The sequence below is a fragment of the Microcebus murinus genome, chromosome 10, assembly GCF_040939455.1.
Source record: "Microcebus murinus isolate Inina chromosome 10, M.murinus_Inina_mat1.0, whole genome shotgun sequence".
NCBI lineage: Eukaryota > Metazoa > Chordata > Mammalia > Primates > Cheirogaleidae > Microcebus > Microcebus murinus.
The window spans coordinates 46,994,787-47,004,228 of NC_134113.1; the positions used below are offsets into that span (position 1 = coordinate 46,994,787).

Genomic DNA, 9,442 nt, shown 5'->3' on the forward strand with positions numbered 1-9,442 from the left:
TGATTCCTTTTCTTGGCATTCAATGTATAAGATGAATCCGAGATATCTTCTCATCCCTGAAAGCAACGAGGCTATCAAAAACTATTAAGATTATGTCAAAATGACATGTCGAAAAACCCAGCTTGAAATGGCTCACACTAGCCAAAGACAAATCAGTCTGAGCATCAAAATAATAATTATTTAAATGTATTGAAATACATCAAACATACAAAAATCCTCGAGTTCCTAATGATACTAAAAATGATACTAAAAAGAAAAAAAAACCTCATTAGTCACTTTAGTATAGTTGTGTTGAAAAAATTTTAATTGGGAAGCCATTAGACAGACAGCTCTTGTGGCTTTGGTCCCTACAGAAGCATATTAAAGTCCAGTGTAAACAATAAACAAAATTTAGGCTTCACCAATCAGAAACTTCCAACTAGCCTCTAATTAGGTATTTTCGACTGGATCACACCCAAATGAGGCAAATGCCTAGCTGTGGTCAACCAGATAATTTCTTTACTTGGCGTCTGTGCTCAGCCTATAAAGGGCTGCTACACACGTTCCTGAAGCGAAGCTCACCAAACCTCTTCTGCTTTTCATTGCTGCCTGATACCTGAGTCTTTTAGTGCTCAAATAACTGTTAAAAGAAAAACTGCAGACAAAATAAATTTAACAGTTCCTAGATATCAACTGATGTGTTTTTTTTTTTTTTTTTTTGCAATTGAGAAACAGAAAGAATCAAGTATTTATCCAGCCATTCATGTATGTATAGGTATGAAACCAAATAGCTGATGAGAGAAATTTCTTCTTTACGGAAACTAACGCATGTAGGAGAAATGAGAATTCAAAAATAGCCATTTTCTACTCCTAAAGGAAATGACCATTAATGGCTGCTTAAATCATTACATAAAAGATAGAGGATGATATTATAAAAGCTGACTCCTTCTGGTCCTTTTTTTTTAATAGTACTAATATTATAAACAGTGAAGAAACTAGACATTACATTTGGCGATGCAACAGCCAGAAATAGCACCAGTTATAAACTATTCTTGCCATAAGTATTAAACTTGAATCCACTCATGCATCTAAATTTAACCACCAATTATAGGGAACATTTTAAATGATACTGTGCAGATACATAAAGCAAGAAATAATGACCCAGTTTCTTTTAGCAAATAGAATATAAAAGAGGAGGAAATGTTATATATTAAAAGAGACTTAAGAATCACATAAATTAAACACGATGTGTGGATGTGGTTTGGGTCCTGATTTGAACAAATCAACCACAACAAGACATTTGAAAGTACAAACTGAACATAGATTGTATATTAAGTAGTATGAAGGAATTGATATTAATTTCATTGGTTCTAATGATGGTATTGCAATTATGCTTTCCTTTTAAACTTTATCTGTTAAATATATATTTTCAAGTGTTTACTAGTAAAATAATTTAAGATAGTCCAGGACAAAAAGCATTGGTATTTTGGGGTGTTTCCTACATTAATGCTGGATGGAATTGGGCAAAAAGGATTCTAGAGACAATGAGGTTTAGGAGGATAATGTCAGGCTTTAATTGAACAAAGATTTGACATAAATTCATAGTTCAGAGAAGCATCTGGACTGTCTGTCCTTTTTATAGGAAAGTTATACTAGGTTCTCAATATTTCTGTGTGCATTCCATACTTTCAACTATTGCAATTGCTATGTGCACACTGGAAGGGATTAAAGGCCCCAATATGACATGAAACAAATCCAACAACATTAGAGGATATCCACTTTCGCTGTGATACCACAGCTCACATTGACTCTTACCACACCATTGCCTTGACTGTCCTTCAGCACTGTATATTGTGGTTTATTGCCCTAAATATACCCTCTTATACATTCACAAGTTAAAAATACTTGCATAGTTCAATAAAAATGAGCTCTACTTTTGATGCCATCTTGTAAGTTTCACTGTCTGACATTGCTGTCATAATATGCATATTCATTTAATTTACCTACAACAAAAACGGGCAGCCTGCATACAGTTGAGCACGACAGTCACATTACTGCACCTGTTTTGTAGTTATTCCCAATAACAGAGCTATCTATATGTCTTGTTGATTTCCCCTTCATCAAAATATTGAGGAGAAATGAACTATGTGACATGGTCAGAGCTCAACAAATTCTTTTGGACTGGCTGTAGGCTATTTCCTTTAACATTTGTGACACATTGACAGTCAATGTTTTATGGCACAATATAATCATAAGCACGTAAGTGTTAAGTCTTTGTTTTAATCATACTAAATCTCTGGTTTTGTGGGTCACTATGGTCAAATGATTATCATCTTAGTCCATTTGGGCTCCTATAACAAAATAGCATGGCCTAGGTAGACTACAAGCAACAGAAATTTGTCTCTCACAATTCCAAGACAAGGTGCTGGCAGGTTTGGTGTGTTATGTGGACTAACTTCCTGTTTCATACACAGTGCCTTCCCCCTGTGTACCCACCACATGGTACAAAGGGTGAGGGGGTCTCTCTCTGGCCTTTTTTTTTATAAGAGCACTAATCCTATTCATGAGGGCTTCACACCCATGACCTAATCACTTCCCAAAGGCCCCATATCCTAATAGCATCGCCTTGGGGTTTTGGATTTCACCATATAAATTTTGGCAGATACAAACATTGAGATCCTGGCCACTCTAATTCTATACAGTTCCACATGATATTTAAACCTAAAGTTGTATATTGGAGAGACTTGTTTCTATATCAGTTACTTTATAACTTTTTAGAGGAGTATAATTACTGTTGTATACATGAATACTGTTGAATACATGAATCATTTAGCAAATAATTCTTTTAAAACTTTATATCTCCATCTTCTTGCAAGAATATTATTTATAAGAGCTTCCACAAAAGCGCCCTATGCTGTGATTTGGGTAAGGTCCTAGCAGATGTGGGAAAGGGAGGATAAGAGATAGGGCCAGAGTCCAATTGCAGGAGTATCAAGCTATGAGTGAGAGAACACTGTAGTGTACAGTGCAGATCTAACAAATGACAAAATTGCTGAGTTAGGAGCCAAAGTTGGAATTTGGGAGATCAGGATCCCTGCCCACTCACCTATAATCTTTGAAAAGCCACACCTATGGTCTGGTTTAGACACTACTGTATTAGTATCAAATAACCAAAATATGAAAGAGGGAAGAAGGGACACAGAAAAATTATACCCAAATTTATATCTGACCTACTCAGCCATTTCATCAAAAAAACCCACCACCAACAAAAAAAAACCTAGCAATAAATTTTATAGCACCAACCATCTAATACAAAATTGTACAGGATCTGATAAGATACAAACTTTGTCCTAGTTCTGGATCATAAGTTTTCACCAGATTATGAGAGTTCATTTTAATATATTGGGAAAGAAATGGGCATGGAGAATGTAAATATTATAAAGGAAATTATGTGCAAAAACTGCTTGAATAAATTATTCTGATCATTTAATAGGACTGAATACATCTCAAGAAAGCAGATGAATGCTCATTCTATTCATGCTTCATCATAATTGCTATTTATTCATTTATTCAATACATTTCAATTGCGCATCTATGTGTCGTGTCCTGAAAGTGGGCCATGAGCATGTTCCTGCACTCAGGGATGGTTACAAGATATGATCACAAAGGAAATCAATCACAAGGAACCTACTTTAAATATGGCACAACTCAAGGTCTCTGAGGAGATAAGGTTTGAGGTAAGACTTGCAAGATTTGGAAGTGCAGGCTATGCTACGAGTAATGAGAACACTATAGGCAGAAGAAACCACAGAAGCTTCTCCTCTTCAAAAAACAGAAAAACAGCCCATTTGCTCAATTTATTAAGGTAGAAAGTGCCCTGAGATGAGGCTAGAGAGTAGGCAAGTGCCAAATGTGTAAGGCCTTGCATGTCAAGTATGGCTTCTGTATTTTATTCTAATTATAATTTTATCTACCTACCTACCTTAGAATTTGGCTGCTATGTGGAAAATGGGTTGGAGAAAAGGCAAGAGAAGAAACTTCCAGTGTTAAACCTAGCATTGATATATTATGTATTCACAAGGAAGAAATTTATGGAAATGCATCATTTGGTTTACAGATGTGTTTTTCATATTGTTATTCAATGAAGTATTCATGAATTCAGATCATAACTGAGTCATGGTTGCTTGTAGCTAATTATGCAAGCCTCCAAATTATCCAAATATATTTCTGCCTTCTCTAAACCCTCAACTTGCATTCACCTACCTTTTAGGTCAGTAATCCAGTTGGTGATACTTACCTAGCAGGGGAGATACCATGATCACGAAGGTGGTTTTCCCAGGGCGAGGCTTATCCATTGCACTCCGGATGTGCTGACTCCTGAGATTTCCCCAAATGTGGGAAACTCAACTGCATAATTTGTGGCAGTGGAGCACTGCATAAAAAAAAAAAAAAAAAAATCCAGCTGGTGAGTTGGTCATAATACAACCAGACACAATCAATCTGAATTAGTCATGATCTCTGTCATGGTGAAACGTGAAATAAGGGCAGTGGGACATAAAGCCTGAGGTTCCCTTCCTTAAGGTTAAATTATTGTAAACATCTATAAGTAAAAGCAAAATATATTAGATTTCCCTAGTCCTGTATTTATACAAGTTATTTTATTGTCTTACATGGACCAAATTCTAATCCAAAAATACTGACAAAAATGTTTATTTAAGATTATTTATTTATTTATTTTTATTTTTTTGAGACAAAGTCTCACTCTGTTGCCCTGGCTAGAGTACCGTGGCATCAGCCTAGCTCACAGCAACCTTAAACTCCTGGGCTCAAGCGATCCTTCTACCTCAGCTTCCCGAGTAGCTGGGACTACAGGCATGGGCTACCATGCCTGGCTAAATTTTTCTATTTTTGGTAGAGATAGGATCTCGCTCTTGCTCAGGCTGGTCTTGAACTCCTGAACTTAAACAATCCACCTGCCTTGGCCTCCCAAAGTGCTACAATTACAGGTGTGAGCCACTGCGCCCAGCCAGACAAAAATGTTTAATATCTTATGCTGACGATTAGGCTAAGAATTCATTTTCTAAGTTTGATTAATTTGGAAAGAAGAAAATATTTACACAATAAAAATTAATTTGAATAATCAAAACTCAGAAACATTTTGCTAAGGAGGCTGGATTTTAAGGACTAAGTGAACATAGTAATAGCCAAAACTCATGTAAAGAGGAAGTAGGATCCAAGTCCATCCTAAATCTGAACCTTGAGTGATTAATAATCAAAACATGATAGGATTTCATTCCTTTGTAGTACTAATATAACAGTTAACACTTCGCAGTTCTTTTACTTAAATTTACATATTTTCAATCCTCAAGTGGAGACATTTAAAAGAATTAAGAGCAAGCATGAGCAAATAAATTCTTCCTTTATGACATTCAGTTCTACAAAAGGACAGAAGACCAGAAAATGCACATTTGAAGGACTTTAGAAATTATTTTATCTACTGTTTGGACAAGCTAAAGAATTCTCTAGAGCAAGAGTATGGCAGGTTAATTTATTTCCCATTGACCTAGCAACTAATGTATGCAATATTACTTAAACCTTTGTCCACTGCCATGGCAGGGCTAAGAAAGAGGAATTCCCCTGTGGTTCGTACCTTCAAAACTTTTTCAACATTCCCTGAAATATTTGACATGTATTTCTGCAGAGGTCTCCTCTCTGTTACCAGAAACTTATTTTGTTTAATTAAAAACTAAGAAAACATAGACAGTAATAGCAAATTAGCAAGTACCAGTGATAATTTATTTAGCCACAATAGCGCTATTAAAAAAAAAAAAATCTTTCTGAACACACTTTGCATATGAATGAGTAGAATTAGCAGGCAGTTCTCATAAGCCACATGCAAAAAATGGAAGAATTAGGGTATACAAATGATTTCACCCACAATGTTATCCTTCATGCCTTCTATTTTTCTTTTTAGTGCAAATTCATTGATCTTTGGGGGCCTGCCCTTTTTGAAAAGATTCTCTACATCAGATATTCTTCTCCAGCCACAATCTGTGAAGGGTTAGATCAATACTTCCTTCAATCTTTTCAGTCTTTTCCTACTTATTTCCTAGTTTCCCTAAATATTTAAGCATTCTCGGTTCTAAATAATCATGGTAAAATCCTTGTATTTTCTTGAATATGTCCTTCTATCTCACCATTTTTCTTTCCTACCTTGGCCATGTGATACATACCAAGTTGCCTGTCATCACCTGCCTTCCCACAAGCCCTATTCACGAGAATGCTTAACTCCTGGAGAAGAAAAGTCCTACTTACCAATAAGCCCTGCCCCATATAGGGCATAGCTGACTGGATCAGGGTGGGTAACTATCTCAACTACGGGTAACTGGATTGATTTTCTTTCCAGAATTGGGATTTGGGCTGCTGCGGGGCTATACAAAATAGCTGCGGGCAGTACCCAAATAGATACTGTACTGAGAGGGACAGACCAGAGCTGGGCATAGAACAGAAAGACCTTATGAGTGGGTATAACCAGCACCAGCAAGCCAAGGCCACGTGAAATTGAATTAGTGGGGAAGCAGAAACTAAGAATGTTGAGGAAGAGAAGTGGGAAGACTGGAAAGAAGCAGAATTGAGGCCATATTGTGCTGGGAAAAAGAGACAGAAAGAATAAACATGCAAATGCGCCCTATTTTCAAAAGCCCCAAGCTGGTTTTTCCTGCAGTGAATTTTTTTTTTTTTTTTTTTGAGACAGAGTCTCACTTTGTTGCCCAGTGTAGAGTGAGTGCCGTGGCGTCAGCCTAGCTCACAGCAACCTCAAACTCCTGGGCTCAAGCAATCTTTTTGCCTCAGCCTCCCTAGTAGCTGGGGCTACAGGCATGCACTATCATGCCCGGCTAATTTTGTCTATATATTTTTAGTTGTCCAGCTAATTTATTTCTATTTTTAGTAGAGACAGGGTCTCGCTCTTGCTCAGGCTGGTTTCGAACTCCTGAGCTCAAAGAATCTGCCCGTCTCGGCCTCCCAGAGTGCTAGGATTACAGGCGTGAGCCACCGCGCCCAGCCTGTTTTCAGACAAAACTTTTTTTTAGTACATCATCTTTCTTCATGTACCTAATTTCTACCCCTGCAGTTCCACAGCCATCTCTCTCCCAGAACACCTGTTCCTTCCTACCCTTCCCCAGGGGAAAGGCCCCTCTGTGTTCAGACGCCTCGTTTTGAGTTTTGTTGTTATGCTTTCTTTTTAACCAGATCTTAAAAGTACGTCTGTTAAGAGTGGCCAGAAGCCAAGATAGCCACTGTCTAGGAGATCCCTGACTGAGGGAGTGAGTGTGTCTGTCAAGTGAGACACAGGAGGAAGGAAAACAAAATGCATGAAAGAGAAGAAATGTATTACTTACAGATAAATCCCAGGGAGATTAGGGATGCCAGAGCGAGAGGCTCGCAGGAGGCCTGGCGGCGACACAGAGCTCAACCAGCCGGTGGGAAGCAAGACGAGGAGAGGGAGGGCCCGTGGGACTGTGCCTTTATTGAGATCCACAGGAGTTTGTCATCTCTTAGGCTTTCCCCCGAGCTTGTGGATTGGCTAGTTTAAAGAAAACACAGGTGAGAGGGGGAACTTATTTACATGACTCTGGTGTTAGCCATTAGGGTTTAATCCTTGTCAGCAGCTGAGGGATATATATCGGGTTGTGAGTCAGCAAGATGAGGAATGAGTGGGTTATATCTCACAACCTGGGGAGCTGAAGCCATACTAGGCCAAAAGTGACAGAATAGGACTGGATTTCAAACAACTTTTGTGAGGCCTAAACATGGATACTGAGGCATCAAGTTCACTAGAAAAAGTTATGACACCCATATCTCCTATACGTGCTTTTTTTCACAACCCCCATTAACTTTTGCCGAATGTACTTTTATGTATCTGTCTCCATCTTGTTAGAGGATTAATAAATTGTTATAGAAAAAATATGTGAATGAGTGAATAAATGAGTGAATAAAATTTCTAAAAAAATCTCAACTGTGTATTCCCTTAAAGCCACCTTCTTTCTTATCATTCTCTTTTTTTCCTTGAAGTTCTAGACTGCAACACTGCAACAGTGTTTTCCAAATTCTAGTCTACAGTAGGTACTTGCTTGGTTGCCTAATAATAAAGACTATAAAAATTTTAAATTAGTGAGACTTAGGTACATGCTGCACATTTATATTTTTAAGCAGATTTGAGAACTCATGGTTGCAGATAATATGACTTCAGACTGCTTCTACTATAGAATAACTACTCTTTCCAAGATTAATGCACTTTAAATGATGAAACCCTGCAAATTCTTTCTAGTCCTCACCATGCCAGTGCTACTTTCAGCAACTGCCACTGTCACCTCTATCCATTTAAGAGTCTCTCTGCTCCATTGGATTTGGAGGCTGCTCTACTTTAATACCCATCCTAGCTTTCTAAATATCCCTTACTCTTGATCTCTGGCTTCTCTTCCTAAATTGCAAATAGATGTGCTTCAGAACTTCAATACTGGTCCAGCCAATCAAAGGTAACTGAAGGGAAAAAAGATAGCACAAATAAAACAGCCTAGGAGAGAGCATGTTTCAGGCTCAGGCTGTGGAAGGGGGGCTGCCTGGTGGAGTGGAAGGTGGCAGCTGGAGTGGTATCAAGTTGACCTTGTAGAATCCCTGTTCCATTGCTTCTCATAGACTCAGCATTTGGAAGGATCTCACAACCTTCTAATTTAAAGATAAGAAAACTCAGCCTTGGGAAATTAGATGACTGCTCAAGGTCACACTATTGGTGGTAGAGCCATGCCTGAAACATAAGTCACGGTGGCAAAATCCAGTGTTCTTTCCAGGAAACAGACTTTTTTTTCCTTTATTTTATATTTGTACTTGTTTTTCCACCCCAGTTACATAAACAATAGATGAATCTGATAGTTTTGGAAAGCTGCAGTGTCCACTAACACTGGGCATCAGCAACTCTGCAGTCCATAAATTCCACTCCTAGGTGTCTACCCAACAGAAATGTGCACATATGTTTAACAAGAATGCTCATAGCAGCATTAATTTTAGTAGGCCCCACATGGAAACTACTGAAAAGTTCATCGGCACTAGAATGGATAAATACACAATGGTATATTCACAAAATGTAAAACCACACAAAGCAATGAGAATGAAAAAACTACAATTATATGCAACAATATAGATGAGTCTTACACAAGATAATATTAAGGAAAATAAGACAGACACAAAAGAATACATGCTTTACAATTCCATTTTTTAAAAGTTCAAAAACAGGCAAAACCTATCTATGGCTTTTCTGGAAGAGCATTTAGGTTTTGAGGCACATTCATTTGAAATTTAAGAGAAATAAGAGATCAAGACTAAGAAATAGGCTGGGTGTGGTGGTGGTGGCTCATACCTATAATCCTATCACTCAGGGAGGTCGAGGTGGGAGGATCACTCAAGG

At 37.9% G+C, this 9,442-nt stretch overlaps 1 pseudogene; it reads left to right on the forward strand.

Moving 5' to 3' along the window:
- The first annotated feature begins 4,268 nt into the window (after positions 1-4,268).
- On the forward strand, positions 4,269-4,416 carry LOC142873461 (uncharacterized; annotated as a pseudogene).
- Positions 4,417-9,442: the final 5,026 nt, after the last annotated feature.